This window comes from Theropithecus gelada, chromosome 20, assembly GCF_003255815.1.
Source record: "Theropithecus gelada isolate Dixy chromosome 20, Tgel_1.0, whole genome shotgun sequence".
In the NCBI taxonomy this organism is placed as follows: Eukaryota; Metazoa; Chordata; class Mammalia; order Primates; family Cercopithecidae; genus Theropithecus; species Theropithecus gelada.
The window spans coordinates 77000941-77017703 of record NC_037688.1 but is presented as its reverse complement, the minus strand read 5'-3'; the positions used below and the strand labels follow the sequence as shown (position 1 = coordinate 77017703).

The following is a 16763-nucleotide window of genomic DNA, read 5'->3' as shown; positions in this document are numbered from 1 at the left end:
CTCCTCTTTATGCCCTAATCTATGCTGACCCTTGGTCCAAACTGGAATCTCTAAGGGCCCACTGCTTGGTGCTTGTCTGTTCCTCCAAAATGACTTTCCAGGCTGAGTTTTTATAATAAACCTCATTAATAGATCATCTGAAAGTGGTGTTTACCTGCAATGCCAAGAAGAGGAGGAAGAAGAGGAAAGGGATGATGAAAAATGACAACCACACACCCAACTTTCTTATCCCACTTCTCAGTTGACCAAATGTTCGATCTCTGTTGTTTTAACATCCTCTCAATGACTCCATAAGGTAAGTGCTGTTTCTGTCCTCATTTTGTGGCTTAGGAAACCGAAACTCAAAGTAATTGCCCATGGTCACACAGCCTGGACTGACCCTCTGACCCAACCACATCACTGGAGGACCAGGAGTCTTGCAGCTTCACATCAAGTCTGTGAAATATTCTTCCTGTTTTTGATAGATGGAAAAATGATGTGTGAAGCAGGAAAGTACTGTATCGGCTGTCTCTTGCACGTGACAATTACCCTGAACTTAGTGACTTCAAACAGCAGACTTTCATTATCTCACAGTTTCGGCAGGTCAGGAATCTGGGAGTGGTTTGCTTGGTGGTCTGGCTCAGGGTCCCATGTGAGCTAGGGCTGCTGTCTTCTGAACGCTGGAGTGGGGCTAGAGGGTCTGTGCTCAAGGTGGTTCACCTAACAGCTATTGTCAGAAGGCCACAGAGCTGTTTGAGTGTCCTCAGGACATGGTGGATGGTGTCTCCCAGGGTAAGAGATCTGAGAGATTAAGAGCAAAGTAGAAGCCACAGGGGATGATGGCAGTGAATTCCTGTGCATCCCTTAGATGACGTAGCCGCAGATGTCCTATGCCATCGCCTCTGCTGTATTCAATCATTCATACAACCTAATCCTCAGGAGATTGTGGGAGCATACCATACGAGGGCATGAGTACCTGGAGGAGGGATCATGGGGCCATCTTGGAGGCTGGCCACCACACTCTTCATAATATTGGAATAACTATGTCTTGCAGTTCCACCCAGGATGCTTGTAATGTCACACTGAGTCTGTGGAAAGAAAACAAAGATACTAAACCCATTTTGCAGATGGGGAAATGAGGCATGGAGCAGGAAAGTGACTTACTAAAAAGACTTGATGTTGGTGGTGCAGATGCTTTTGAAGGGAAAGTAGTTGAAAAAGCTAATTGCTCACACTAGGATCAAAGATGTCTGAGAGGGTTCCATTTCCCCAGTGGTTAGAATAGTGCCTGTGCCTGCTAGATTTTCAGCTGTCTTGGGTTGGGTCAGGTATTTCCTGGTCCCCAACCTCACTCATGGAGGCTGATGTGTTCTCTCTAGTGCAAGGGATGATGGTATCCTGCTGGTTTCTCCTTGGAGGCTGTAGAGTCTTCTAGGTTTTCAGAGATTCATGTTGTGAGGATCCAGTTGCCTTAACTTGCTCCTTCTTATCCAGCCTCTGACTGTAGAAGGCCTGCTGGGCTGGGTCCTTCTGGCTGGACTCTCACAGGTCAGCCTCCTGTCTTGCCATGGAATGGGTCATGGATGGAAGCAGTCATTTTCACAACCTCTACTGGAGGCAGCATAAGTTAGCCTGACCATCTCTGGATGGCAGATTGCCTCATATTCACATGTGTCAAAATGCAAAATGTGTTCCATCTTTGATCTAGCAATTACGCTTCTGGGAATTTGCACCTTGGAGATGATTGTACACGTATGAGATGTGTTTGTATATTTATTAAGGGGATGATTGTAGTGGCAAAAATAATTTTTCAAAAGATGCACCCTCAATATCCCTCAATAAGGGATGGTTTAAGTCAATTGTGTGTATCCATAAAGTCCAATTCCAAGCTGCTGCTAGGATTTCGTGGTGAGGATTTATGTTTATTGACTTGGAAAGATGCACATGACATATTGTTGAGTGAGAAATACAGCCTGTATTATATGATTCCAATTATGTGCAAACTGTATTCATAGATCTCCATTTCTCTGAGTGCAGAGAGATGTCAGAAAGGCAGATGGAAAGTTCAACTAAATTGCTGGTTTTTGCATTTTTCTTTAGACTCTTATTTATTTTTTCTATAGTGAGCAGTTATGTTCTTTGACAGTGGTAGTAATAACATAATATTAGTAATAATGTTGTAATAATGTAATATAGTAAGAAGCAGTAGTAATAATAGTAGTAATAATGTAGTAATAATAATACTAGTACTAGTAATAACTATTTATGAAATTAAGCAGTGTGTTCTGGACTGTTTAGAAGGTTTTCCAGGAGAGCTGACGGCATATTCATTCAAGTTTCATTCTCCCTTGTCATGGAAATGCTGTGACATTCCTCTAGAGGACTGAAAATGGGGTTTACAAGACTAAATGTGGCCTCTGGACAGACTCTTTGGCCCTTACCTGCTCCAGAATGCAGAATGCTCCAGGCCATGGCATCTCACCGCCCTTCCTAGTCACTGCCCTGTGTCACCAGTCAGCTGTACTTTTTCTTACCCCCACCTCTCTGCTTTGGCACTGTCTCCCAGAAAGGGCTTTCCCTGGATGCAGAAAGTACATTTTGCCAGCATGCAGAATAAAATAATCATAATAGGTAGCATCTTTGGGAACTAGGAAGTACCTGGCATTGTACCCACCATTTCACAGGCATTGTATCTTTCTCTCCCCAGAGTAGTCCAAGGAGGGAAGACCTAGGCAAACCCCTTGGTTACAAGTGGGGAAACTGAGGCTCAGAAGGGCATGACTGGCACAGTCTGATAGCTAATAGGGAAGCAGTTTGAAATTCAGACCCAGATCGGGCTGTTTCCCATGCTGCGTTGAGCTGAGGGGAAGGCCAGCAGGTTCTGTTTAGTGATGCAGGGAGCATCCCTGGGAACCTGTGTCTTGGGTGCAAAGTTAATTCCAGAGTCATCAGGTAACATAAAAATCACACCTGGTCAGTTACTTGCACAAGTCCTGTTAGAGACCAATCTTTCTGCCCCTTGATACATCAAATACAGCCACACTTTCCTGACTATTAGAAAAAATGAGGGTCTTTGCTTAGATGCCAGATGAAGTGATTGTGTTGAGCTGGCATGATGGATGAATGAAACATACCTGTCTGTAAACACTGGAGTCATCTGTGACATCTGTGATCATGTGGCCACATGATGGAGAGGCACTTGGGAATGAGACTGAGTGAGAAACTTGCAGGTACATGTTCCCTTTTGGGTTCACTCTGGAGCAAATGCATCCTGAACCCGTGGAAGTGATGCTGTCCAGCGTAAGAACCGTACTATTATTTTTTCTCTCTTTCTTGGTATAGTAGAAATATACTCTCCTATACCCAAGGCAGACATTACTAATTGATAGTGCCATTCTCACCTCCTGTACCCAAGGCAGACATTAGTAATCAACAGTGCCATTCCCCTGTTCTATACTCAAGGCAGACATTACTAATCAATGGTGTCACTCTCCACTCCTATACCGAAGGCAGCAAACATAGTGAAGTTAAGTGGGATAACCCAAATTTTTACTTTGTTCTGCCTCATTCCAGGTCCATATTTCATTACTCCTGTACTTTTCTGTAATAAAAATACAAAAAATTCATTTTTTATGCCTGCTTAAGAGACTATAAGAGACTGAGTGGCTTCAAAAAACACCTATCTACCATCTTACGGCTTCCATTGGTCTTAGGTTTGGACACAGCTGAACTGGGTTGTCTGCTTAGGGTCTCACCAAGCTGCAGTCAAGGGAGTTGGCAGGAGATACGGGTTTCATCTGGAGCTCAGGGTCCCTTTGCAAGCTCACTGGTTGTTGGAATAATTCAGTTTCTTGTGGCTGTAGGATGCAGGCCCTCAGACGCTAGAGGCCACCTGCAGTTCCCTGCCACATGGCCCTCTCCACAGGCAGTTTACAATGTGACAGTGTGCTTTTCCCAGGAGTGTCTCTCTAGTGCACGTTAGCAACGTGGAGTCTTGTGTACACATGTCCTGATATAATCACGGGATGCCCATCATCTTTTCTATTGGTTAGAGGTAAGTCATGGGTCCTGCCCACATGCTGCTGATCATGGAGCTGCACTGAGGTCTGTCCATGCAGATACAGTCCCGGGATGAGTCTGGATTTCTCCTCTTCTTGGGGCCAAGTGTGCTGCTATTTCTCTCCAGCATTTTCCCTTTTCCTTGCAGAAAAGGGGCTCATGGGCCCCCCAGGAATGAGACCACATCAGTGTTTGACCCTCCAGACTTCGTTATCCCCTGGCCATCTAGAGGTCTTAACTTCCTGCGCATGTCACCTCTGTAGGATGTCCCCTGCTGCAGGCTCAGCAAATGAATATTTGATGGAATGCTGCCACCTTTTGGAATTTAGCAAAAGTGATCTGTGTTGTTCAGAGGGATGGAAGTGAAGCTCCTGTTGCCTTCCCTACAGCCTGCGCACACACACCCACTCACCCGGCCTTCGTTTCCGCTGAGCATTGACTCAGTTTTGACGCCAGTCTCTTCGTGAGGAAGGTTTGCTTGTCCTTTCTGCTCTGGTTTCTAGTTGCTGCGAGTGCTGACAGGCTTGTTCCCTGTTTTACCCACCAAGATGCAGCAGAATGTAGAAGAAAGAGATGGGGCACATTGGACTGAAATTCATCTCTGATTCCACCACCAACTGTCCAAGGACTTTGGCTTCTGTGTCTGTGAAATGAGGGTTTCTTAGGCTCTTTCTGCTCTCTCATCCCTGATCCCAGGTTATGATGCCTGTAACCGTATATGGAGAATAGGTGACACCTCATTTATAGATGGCAGTCAGATGGGAGTGGAGGTTAGACCCAGTCCCAGGTCAAGGATGCCAAGGCTGTATCTGTCCTCAGTAGGGAAGAGTGGTGCCATTTATGAGTAATATCTGCCTCAGGTATAGGAGGGGAGAGTGGCGCCATTGATTAGTAATGTCTGCCGTGGGTCTAGGAGGGGAGAGTGGTGCCATTGATGAGTAAGTCTGCCTTGGGTCTAGGAGGGGAGACTGGCATCATTGATTAGTAATGTCTTCCTTGGTATAGAAGAGTGGTACTCTTGATTGGTAATGTCTGCCTTGAGAACAGGAGGGGAGAGTGCCAACACAGATGCTGTCCCAACTCCAGGTGTCTCATAGAGACTTGTAGCAGCCATCATGGAACCCATAAGCTGTCCCACCTTTCCCGTTGCTTCTCTTTCTCTATATTCATAGGCATAGCTGTCCTCCCTCCTCCCTGGCATCCTTGGCATTTTCCTGTCTTACTCTCAATCCGAAGTTAGCAGAGGTTGCCTATGGCATGTCTCTAGTTGACCCACTGTCTGACTGGTCAGCTCACTTGCTGAACCATGACTCCTCCATTCCAGCATATTTCAGCAGCTCTCTGTGACGTGAGAGTAGAGAGCAAGGTCCTCTGATTTCAGGCTTGGCATTTGGATACTATCTGGTGGCTTCTCTCTCCAACCTTATATGCTACTCTCCTCCCACTCTGCCCTCCAGTGTCCATGCCCCACGTTCCCTGACTGCAGACCTTTGCTTAGGCTATCCTTTCTGCTTGAATTCTCCCCTCAAATCTGACTATCCAAATTCCTAACCATTCATCCAGATTCATCAGAAAAGCCTTGTTCAGAGATTCTTCCTAAATCACTGTGGTTGTGTTGCTCTCCAACCACAAAATACCCTCCACCTCATTCCTCCCTCCTTTCCTTCCTCACCTCCTCTCTCATTCACCTCCTCTCTCCCTCACTTCTCCTTCTCATCTCTTCCTCATTCCACCCCCAGCTCCTTAAACTATACTGCAGTCACTGCTAAGAGTTGGAAGATATGCATGTGACTGAGACTCAAACCCTGCCCTCACAGGGCTTGCAGTCTGTGAGAAGGACACAGGGTGAATAAGAAGTAGCCCATAACTGAGGCACAATCTGATTGCTTTGTAGTGTAGGAAGAATGCAAAGTTGAGTGGTGGTGCAAACAGGTGGGGAAGGCATCACAGAGGAGGTGAAACTTAGGGTCTCAAAGGACAAGAGGGAGTCATAACACTGATTGCAGGAGATGGGGAGCTCCAGGTAGAAGGAACAGAATCATCAGAAACATAGGCATGAACTTGGGTCTGTTATAGTCTGGAGGAGGCGATGTAAGCGGTTGGCAGGAGACGCAGGCATGCCCCAGTGCTCCATAGTAGTTAAGAAGTTGAGTTTTTGCTGTGATTAGTGTGTGGCTACTGAAATGTTTTAAGCTGGTGATTGTCTGGATCCGATTTGCATTTTAGAAACATCTCCCTGGGACCTGGCTTAGGAGCCTGGGAGGCTGCAGGAAGCCTTAGTCCCTCCTGGGTATTTTTCACTATGTCTCCTCGCTGGAGTGGGCTGGGGAGCCGAGGGGTCACCAGCTCTACGCCCAGACTCCTGGGCACGCTCTGCTTCTCACCGCTAATGTGCCTTCTACAGCATCTGCTCAGCAGAAAACCAAGTGTGCGGACGAGATAACGGCATTAGGAGCAGGAGGACAAAGCTGATACTCGGGGCAGTGAGACATGCAGGCTTAAATTCTTTCCCTTCAAAATATCACCCGTGATGTTGGCCACGTGGTTTTGATTAAAGGAAGCTGAACTTCCTGGGATGAAATGCTAAGTGGCACTGTTGACCTCGGGCACAGCCAGCGCAGGGTCTGCTGCTCCGGTGAACATCCCTGCCATTTCTCTCTGCTGCTTTCTGCCAGATAAGAGGGGAAATCTATTTAGTGATTTCCCCTAATCTCTGAGGATGGCTATGCCCCCTGGAGACACGGTGATGATACTGACAGGTTTCAATGTTGGCATTGAACTACGGATGGGGAGTGAAGGTCTTTTCTCCTTCCTATCTCCTGTTGGGGTGCCTAAAATACAGTAGGTGCTCAATAAAGGCTTGTTCGTGAAATGAATGAGTGAAAGTGTCAGCTCTGTTGGTTTAAACTATCCCAGAAGGCTCCCTCATACTTCTCCCTGTCAACACTACCTGCCCCAGTCTGAGGTCACTGCCTTTCTAATTCCACTTAGCTCATTTCTGAAATCTCTGTAAATGGACCCCTGCAGTCCATGTGTATCTGCCTTCTTTCCCTCCACAGCATCCCTAGGAGAATCACTTATGCTATTGCATGCACCACTAGCTACTCTTTTTAATGGTCGGACAGTATTTCATTGTATGATTGGACCATGATGTATCCGTTCTCGCATGGATGAGCATTGGGGTTGTTTGTAGTTTGGGGCTATATGCACTCTTGCACCTGTTGTTTGGTGGACCTACGTACTCATTTATCTGGGGAATACACCTAGGAGTGTGTCTCTGGTCACAGAATAGGCACATGCTTGGTTTGAGTAGCTGCTGTCCAAAAGTGGCCCCAAGTGGTTATACCAATGCTCACTCCCACCAGGAATGACTACGAATCCCACTTGCACGCTCATTCTCTGAATGCATATTTTGTGAATTGTCACAACACCCCGGGGGCAAGCGTGGTTGTTATTACCCCCACTTCACGGAGGGGCACTCTGAGTCTCGACTGACTGGGTCAGTGTCGCAAGGGTGTAGCACAGGAACCAAGGGCTCTGTTTCCATAACAGCAGGAGCCCTCTGAACACATAGCATACCATGATTCTGGGCAGCTGTGGAGGTGTGGGGGTCCACACGTGGCCACAGGGTGGAGGGGCACTATGGCAAAGCGGTTCTGTGCATGGCTGGGAACCACGCTGCAGCCTTGAATTCCAGACCTGCCGCCTACTTGTTGTGGAAGCCTGGACCAGTGGCTTGACCTCTCTGTGCTGTAACTTTTCCTATCTGTAACACAGAGTTGATAAAACAAGTTGCTATGAGGATTCAATGAGTTAATATAGGTAAAGCCTTAGGAGAGGGCACTGGAGAAGGTTTAATTATTATTATTGATTATTTCCGCTCTGCCCAGTTTGAGTGCTGGAGTTGTCTAAGCTCTGTAGGGAAGAAGGCTGCAAAGCCCTGTAATAGTTGTAGGGCTAACAGTTGTGAGATACACTGCTTAACTCTCCCTCATGTCCCCTATCCTCTGAAGGTAGCTGACTTTCCTGATGAAATCCAGAATCTAATTTTGAGCCCTGATCATTGGTTTCACAAAAGCCTGCTGGGCGCAGTCCGGGTGGTCCCTTCTGAAATGCATCTCTGCTCTTTAGTGCCCCTAATAAGAAATGCAGTCTGTTTGCTCAAGGTTTTACCCTTTACAGAAATGGTCAGTCTCCTTTCTTCCCCCCATATCCGTTTCGCAAATCTATGCCAAATATTGATGTTTGATAACTACAAATATCACACATAGCTTTTAATCAAGAAAGACGGAAGGAAGATAAGGGGAGCAAATAAATCTCTGTAAGGGAGTTCAATATTCTCAGTAATGATTTTGCTAAGAAATAAAATTACTGGAGGGAGGCGAGAGGGCTCTGTGCTGTGTACCCAAATGGGCCGAACCACCTGAAACTACCTGGGTCCTTCTTCCAAACTCCCATGGCTTGCATTTAAGTTATGTATTCGTTACCCGAATTGGTAGATGCTATCTCATTTTACAGAAAGGAGAGCTGTACTTTAAATGTGAATTTCCAATATGCCATCGGTCTGTCCCATCACCAGCAGAACCCACAGCCATCTTACGTTCTCTGTCACTTGTCTGAGACAGGAGTGGAATGTGAATGCCTGTCACCTCCCACTCTAGAGAAAAGTCAGCCTGCTGGGGGCAGAGGAGAAGTCATCTTCCAGGCTTTTATCCAAGGAGGCTATTTCCTTCATGTGGAGACAAAGGGCAGGATCGTCCTGGAGTAGTGTCAGGTGTTAAGCATGTAGGGATGTCCACTGTGTTAGCCAAGGTTGACCCAGGGTCACTCCAGGCCAGAGCTTGGCCAAACCAAGTGGGACCCCATGACCTGCATCCAAACCCTCATGTATAAGGCAGACCCCAGTATCCTGGTGCATTTCAACTTGACTGTTTTTCATGGTCCTCATGCCTTGTGGCCTCTACACATGCCGTTCCTCTGGCCATGAACACTTTTCCCTAAGACTTGTTAACTTCATAATTTTTTTTTTAATTGATCATGTACTTTGTGCCGAGTACTGTTCTAGGAGCTGCGGAGATGGCAGGTGGGGATGGGGGCAGAGGACTGTGTAGAGACGGTGGGGGCGGAGCGGAGGACAAAACCGACATCAGCATAATTTGTACTCTCACCTTCTTTGGGTTTTTATTCAAATATTATCTTCTCTGCAACGTTTTCCTTGATGGCTCTGTTTAAATCTCTAAGACCTGCTCGGCACCCTTCTTCTTTTCCTTGCTTTGATGCTCACACAACACTGAGTGCCACCTTCTGACATCCAGTGTATTTTAGGTGCTTGCTGGCTTGCTGTAGCTCTTGCACTAGGAGGGCGGGGGTTTTGTGAATTTCCAGTATGCCAGCAGCCTATCCCATTACCAATGTTTTGTTCACTCTTGTATCCCCAGCACCTATGCCTGTGCCTGCATGTAATAGACTCTCAGTCACTACTTGTTGAAAGACTAGTGAACTGCTGCTGCACACTTGCTGTGTACTAGGCCCATGTTTTATTCCCGTAGCCTCATGTGATTGTCAGAGTGTCTTACGGGGTTCTGTTGTCCCCATTTAACAGAAGAGCAAGTTGATGCCTAGTGAGGCAAGTGTACCAAGGAACATGGGTATAGGCAGGATAGGAGTTTACCTAAAACTGCTGTCGGGGCAGGGGTATTAAAGACACCATGATGTACAAGGTTGAAAAATAAAAATTAGGCTGGGTGCAGTGGCTTATGCTGTTAATCCCAGTGCTTTGGGAGGTTGAGGCAGGAGGTCAATTGAGGCCAGGGGTTTGAGATCAGTCTGGGAAGTAGGGATACTTTGTCTCTACAAAACTAGAAAATTAAAAAAATATATTTTAAAATGAAATATTTAATGGCATGTTGGCACATGTCATTAGTCCTAGCCACTCTAGAGACTGAGGTGGGAGAATGGCTTGAGCCCAGGAGATTGAGGTTGCAGTGAGCTATGATTGCACCACTGCACTCCAGCGTGGGTGACACAGCAAGACTCTGTCTCTAAAAAAATAAAAATAAATAAAAATCAGACCCCTCCAGTCCCTGGCTATGTTAACACTCAAGTTATGTGCTGTGGTTCTCAGGCTAAAATCCAAACTCCTTGACACAGCCCGCAGGGCATGCTATGACATGGCCTTTGTGTTTGTCTCCAGCCTAGTTTGTTTCCACATCTCCCTAGCAGCCAACTGGAGCATTATCCACATCCTTAGGCGTGGCATGCTTTCTCGCTGGCCCATGTGTGCTCTGTTGGCAACATCCCCATCCCGAATCCACCCAGTGGAATCCACCCAGTGGAATCCACCCAGTCTCCCTGCCCGCCTTCCCCTGAAATATTGGGTTCACCTTTAAGGTCTTGGCTTACCTAGGGCAGGTCCTTACTCACCTGTCTGGGTTAGTTTGGCAGTGGGTTTCATGGACCCCAGGCCCCATCTCCTTCCTTCATCAAAGTGTCAATCACCCTGTATTCTAATTTGTTCTCTCATCTCCTTTCTCACTTCTGACACATCTGGTTTGACAGCTCACTGCAGCCCTAGCATCACCTCAGTGCCTGCACGTGTAAGAGCACAGGAAGTCTAACAGAACAAATGAATGATTTCGTGAACAGCATTGTTGCTGCTGTGTTCCTTGGCTCCTACACTGGCTTTTCTCTTCCTTCAGTAGCCTTTTGCTTTGTACTTCTGTGTACTCAGCTTCTTTCAACTGATAAAAATGATCAATCTTAAAAACCAGTATCAACAAAAACTAGTGATTCACCCATCTGTCTGTTCATCCAGCCACTCTCCCATCCATCCCTCCATCTGCTCTCTCATCCATCCATCCACCCAGTCTCCCACCCACTCTCCCATCCATCCATCCATCCATTCACCCTTCCTTCCACTCTCCCAACCATCCATCCATCTATCCATCCATGCATCCATCAATCCATCCACCCACCCATTCATCTACTCTCCCATCACTCAGCTGCTGGGTGCAGTGGCTCATATCTGTAATCCCAGCACTTTGGGAGGCTTAGGGAGGAGGATCACTTAAGGCCAGGAATTAGATGAGCGTGGGCAACACAGTGAGACCCCATCTGTACAAAAAATTAAATAAAAATAGCCAGATGTAGTAGCATGCACCAGTAGTTCCAGCTACCTGGGTGGCTGGGATGGAAATATTACTTGATCCATCTATCCATCTACTCTCCCACCCACCTACTCTCCCATTCATTCATTCATCCATCTACTCTCCCTTAATTCCTCCCATCCATACAGCTGCTCTCCCACCCACCCACCCACCCGCTCTCCTACCCACCCACCCACCCGCTCTCCTACCCACCCGCTCTCCTACCCACCCACCCGCTCTCCTACCCACCCACCCACCCACTCTCCTAGCCACCCACTCTCCTACCCATCCATTAATTCATTCTTCCTTCCACTCTCATCCATCCATCCATGCATTCATTTATTCATTCATTTGTCTACTCTCCCATCAGTTCTCCCATCCATTCATCTACTCTCCCAATCACTCTCCCATCCACCCACCCACCCACCCACCCACTTTCCCATCCACTCATCCACTCACCCACCCACTTTCCCATCCACTCATCCACCCATCTGCCTCTCCATCTGTCCATCCATGCAATATTGGGCAGCCACCATGTACCAGGTCCTGTGAAGCTGCTAATGTTATAGTTATAAGCCAAGACACACTAGGACTCACCCTCCCAGAGCCTACAGTTTAGTAGGGTGAGACAGAGATTAAGCAGATACTCATACAAAAGGGTATCTACAAATGAAGAAAAGTACTTCACAAGGTAGATAATGGCTCTGAGAAAGACGCTTATAATAAAACATGATATACATGGTGGATATGTCTGGAGTTTCCCCAGGAGGAGACTCATGAGCTGAGCTCTCAAGATCACAGGGCAAGGTCAGGAGAGAGTAGAGCATTCTAGGCAGAGGAAATAGCATGTGCAAAGGCCCTGTGGCCAGAGGAGTATGTGTATGTGGTTTTTTTTGGTGGTGGGGGGGAACTGCTAAAAGATAACCAGAGTAGCTGGAGTTCAGGGAGGGGGAGCATTCCAGTGAGGCCAGGCCATGGTGAGGATGCTGGTCATTAACCCTAAGCATTGAAGACCTCAGTGCCACCGTGAGGCAGAAACCCAGCTAGGCACTCATCATTTGGGGTTCTTTTTCCTGACGAGGTCTCTCAAATTGATCTAGGCTCAGGTCCCACAAAACATGGATCTGGACCCTTCCTAGCACATAGAAAGGACTCAATCCACAGTGGCTGACCAGCAAGATAGAATGGGCTCCATTTTACAGATGACAAGACTGAAGCTCAAGCGCCCATGAGAATGGGACTAAGGCTAGGGGAGGGCCCTGATGGGTTTTCGAGGAGGTGATTGGATTTGCATTTTGTGAAGATCTCTCAGGTTTGTTTGAGGGGCCTCAGTTGGAGCAGGGGACAGAATCACAGGAGTACCAAGATGGGAAAAAGCTGGTGGCATGGCCAAAGCTTGCTTCAGGATTGAGAAGGCCCCACATCCAACATCTGGGTGGACATCCTTCAAGGCTCAGAACACACATATGCCTGCAGTATCTCTGCATTTGCACAGTTGAAGGTGGGTTCCCCAGTATAAGCCTTCCAGGTTCTTGGCAAAGGGAGGGTAAGTAGACATATTTCCATACATGGGTGCAAGATTACTTTCATCTGCACTCCATATATGCAGGGATCTTCCACTTGCTTTCATTCCTGCTGATGGCACAGGGTTGCAGCCCTGATTATAGCTCTCAGAAGCTGAGGTTATTTGTGGTGTAAAACTGAGAGGAGAGAGGAATGAAAAAGTCACACTCCAAGAGGAATTTTCCTTTCTTGGTATCTGTGAGCTGATAAAGACAGCAGCATCTCAGGTTCATGTGATGGACAATTTCAGACCATCATTTCGTGGGAGGAGGCAGTCCAGTACCAGGACCATATTGGGGTCATGTTTATGGGGCCAGGTTCCATTACTGAGTGGAAAGATCACAAGAACACTTGATGTCTGAGGGCTTGTTTGCACGTCTCCAAGTTCAAGGTTCTGTCATCCTTATTTAACTCCCCAAATCAAGGTAGATTTTTTTTTTTTCCTTCCCCAGCCAGCATCCGAAGACTGGATTCTATGGATGGGCATAGAAGTCCCTCTTTCCTCTCTGAATCCTTCATCTCCCATTCTCGTCCTGCAGAATTTCCTTGGACTTTTTTAATCCTGATGCTGACCTTCGGAGTCCCAGCTCTTTGGCTGAGGTCCGTTCCCTCCACTTCTGTCAGTGGGGCTGTGGAGGGAGTGTTAAACACTGAGAAAGAAGGCCAGCCTTTTCCTTTATAGCAACGATGCCCACCTGGTCTCATTTCTGTCTTAGACTCCCTCTTGGTTGGGAGGTGGGGATCAGGTGGTTGGGGGATCCTGTCCTGTCACGTACAGCCTGAGCCTGACATTTTTTTTTTTCTCAGCAACTGGGACTGCAGATATGTTTTAACTAGAAGAAGAAAGCAAATTTGCACACGGAGTAAACAAATTTCATTTCCCCCTAGGTCTCCCCTGGGGACTATGCAGGAGGGCTCTGGGCCAGTGGGGAGAATCTTCAGTGCAACTTTCATCTCTGGTTTTCCTCCCCAAGTCCATGGGGATTTCATAAACATTATGTTGCTCAATTTCAGTTCAATGGCACAGAGTCGTTCCAATGTGTTCTAATTACTCAGACATAAATGATTTCTGGTGCACTTTAAATGATTTCGGATGCACTTTTGTCTATCAGGCTCCTGATTTATCACTCCCCGGGACTTTGATGTTGTGCTTCATTGATTACTTTTAAGGCTCTTCAGAGGTATATTTATTATAGACGATACATCTCCCTGTTCATTTGCTCTATAATTCTGAAACACTTTCATTTTCCAGTTGTCAACATTCCACCCCTACCCCCTGTACATATCTTGTGCTAGCAGGAAGAAGACACATTTATTGAGTGCTTACTGAATGCGAATCCAGATGCGAGATGCTGTGGGTGAGTGGAGGTGCACAAATTAAAAACAGAAACAGCCATTCCTGGCCAATGATAATACGCTTATTGTTTAGACAAAGGGACAACGCACACCCATTGAGTCACGTGACATGACAGAGTAGGAAGAGCTCAGGGAGACTGGGGGTTTGGTCCATGAGCTGTGAGGGGTACTTGGAAGAGAAGAGCCATGAGAGATGTGTGGGGTCAGAGCTTTGTACCCAGATTGCCATGATGATGAGCGACAGAAAGTGTGTAGCATTCACTCAGTTTTATTTGTTTTTGAGATGGGGTCTCACTCTGCTGCCCAGGCTGGCGTGCAGTGGTGCCATCATGGCGCACTGCAGCCTGGAACTCCTGGGTTTAAGCGAAATTTCCATCCCAGCCTCCCAAGTAGCTGGAACTACAGATGCATGCTCCCACATCTGGCTATTTTTATTTTTGTACAGATGGAGTCTCACTATGTTGCCCAGGCTTGTCTCTAATTCCTGGCCTCAAATGATCCTCCTGCCTCGGCCTCCCAAAGCACTGGGATTACGGAAAGGAGTCGCTGCACCAGCAGCTGGGTTTTTCTTTTGACAAGCTAAGAGGCAAAGCCGCCAGTTTTTGATGAGTGCTTGATAGACCCTAGGGCTTCAAAGAGTGAGTGGTGTCTACTGCTCAAGTCCACTTGCCCTGAAGACAGCTATGTTTATTTGAACAGGCACCTCCTGAGCCTTTATTTAGCCTGTCCCCATAGACATGAGGACAGGAGGGACATTGGAGTGGTATTTTGACAAGGCAGCTGGCTGCCATTCTGAAGATGTGATGGGAGTCCCAGCTTGGTGTCCTATTCCCATAGGTCCTTGAACCCTAGTCTTGTCATCTGTAAAATGGAGGCCATCCTATCTTGCTGGTCAGCCAGATAGGATGTGGATTGAGCCCTTTCTATGTGTCAAGAAGGGGGCAGATCCACATTTTGTGGGACCTGAGCCTGGATCAACTTGGGGGACCCCGTTAGGAAAAAGAACCCCAGATGATGAGTGCCTATCTGGGTTTCTGCCCCATGATGGGAGCCCACCAGGGTTAGCAATGGGGTCTTCAATGCTTTTTAAGCTGTGGACTTTTTTTCTCCCCAATTACTTGTGGCATGGCTGTTCAGTGCTTAAAACAGGTCACCGTGGAGCTTCTGTAAATGGGAACACTTCTTTCCCCCCGAGGTCTGGCTGAGAGCTGTCTCCAGGAAGCATGGTTTGAACTGAACCCTCTGTTGTGGTCAAGTTCAGGTCTGAGCCCAGAGCTCTTCCCCACTCCCCTCCCTGCCCTGGGGTCTCTCCGGGAGCACCTGTAAGCTAAGCGCTGCCCTGCAAGGGACAGTGTGGACCTACTTCCCGGGCAGACCGTGGTGACAGTTGTTGCTCCCTCAGGCTGCTCTGTCATCCCCTGGGCTGGCTTCAGGATCCATCTGTGACAGGGACCTTCCGCCCAGCCCCAGCCTCTACCTCCCGCGGCTGGGAACCCGGGACGGAAGATGAGGCGCACACGCCACCTAGTGGCCGCTTCCTGGAGCTGTCACTCCCGACACCGCCCCTGGGAGGGAGCTCATCTCTGGGCCCAGCGTGTCAGCGGTGCTGGCCAGCGAGGTCCAGACGCTGTTCCTGAGAGCCTTGGCTCAGATGAGCATCTGGCTTGTTAGAGCAGGAGGTTCTTGTGTCACAGTGTCCTTGATTTTCCCACTGAGCTGCTGCCACCGTGAATACGAGCTCTTGGAGAAGCTGCTGGTCTGTCTGCCCTCTTCCCTTTCCTCCCCCTCCTCCTCCTCTTCCCTCTCTGTTTTCCCTCTCCCTTCCCCTCCTCACCCTTCCTCCTTTGCTTCCTCCCCCTCATCCTCCCCTTTATCTTTCTCCCCCTCATTGTTATTGTCCTCCCCTCCTCTTTCTGTCCCTCTCCTGTTCCCCCTTCTTCCTCTTCTCCCCTTACTTCCCTCCTCTTTCTCCTCCTCTCTTTCCCCTCCTCCCTCCTCTTCTCCTTCTCTCTTCTCCTCCTTTGCTCCTCATCCTCCTTTCCCCACCCCTCCCCTTCCTCCTTTCTCTCCTGCCTCTTTTTCCACCCCCTCGCCTTGGCTCAGCCAGCTTTCTTTTAATTAAATAGATATTTATTAGTGGTACCGTTATTTGTTCCAGGTGAAACTGGCAGGCGGGCAGTTGCTGAGTTAGAGACTAGATCATGAGTCCCAGCTGCGGATGCTGAGGGCTTGAAATTTCCCTCAGATCTAGCCATCCATTCCCTCCCTCCCTCCCTCATTCATTCATTCATTCATGAATGCATGCATAGCTTTAACAAATGCATTTTGAGACTCTGTGCCAACATCACCTCACTTCTGACTTTGACCCCAGAATCTTTAGCACATGCCGTTCCTCTCACTTCCCTGCCTGGAAAGCTCCCATTCACTTTCAAGACCCAGGTTCAATGCTGCCCTGCGGACTAGGCTGTGAGCACTTACTACTGCTACCCATAGTCTTGGGGTCTTCACCAGTTTTCTGACTCAGTCTTCTCTGGTTCCCATCCCAGGGTGCTCAGAAGTCAAAGCCAGCCTTACACTCAGTCAAAAACCCCAGAAGCTGTTTCTGTCTGCCTGGGACTCTGTGTTCTCCAATAGTCAGGCTTGTTCCCCTCTTTTAAGGGT

General features: G+C 47.8%; 1 long non-coding RNA gene across 1 annotated transcript; it reads right to left on the bottom strand.

Annotated features, from left to right (window-relative positions):
* Positions 1-571: 571 nt before the first annotated feature.
* Positions 572-15580, bottom strand: LOC112614762. Its single transcript, XR_003117128.1, has 3 exons — positions 15466-15580; positions 10462-10626; positions 572-1067 (listed from the first exon to the last, which is right to left on the bottom strand). It is a non-coding gene; the product is annotated as an uncharacterized LOC112614762 (long non-coding RNA).
* Between the last annotated feature and the right edge of the window lie 1183 nt (positions 15581-16763).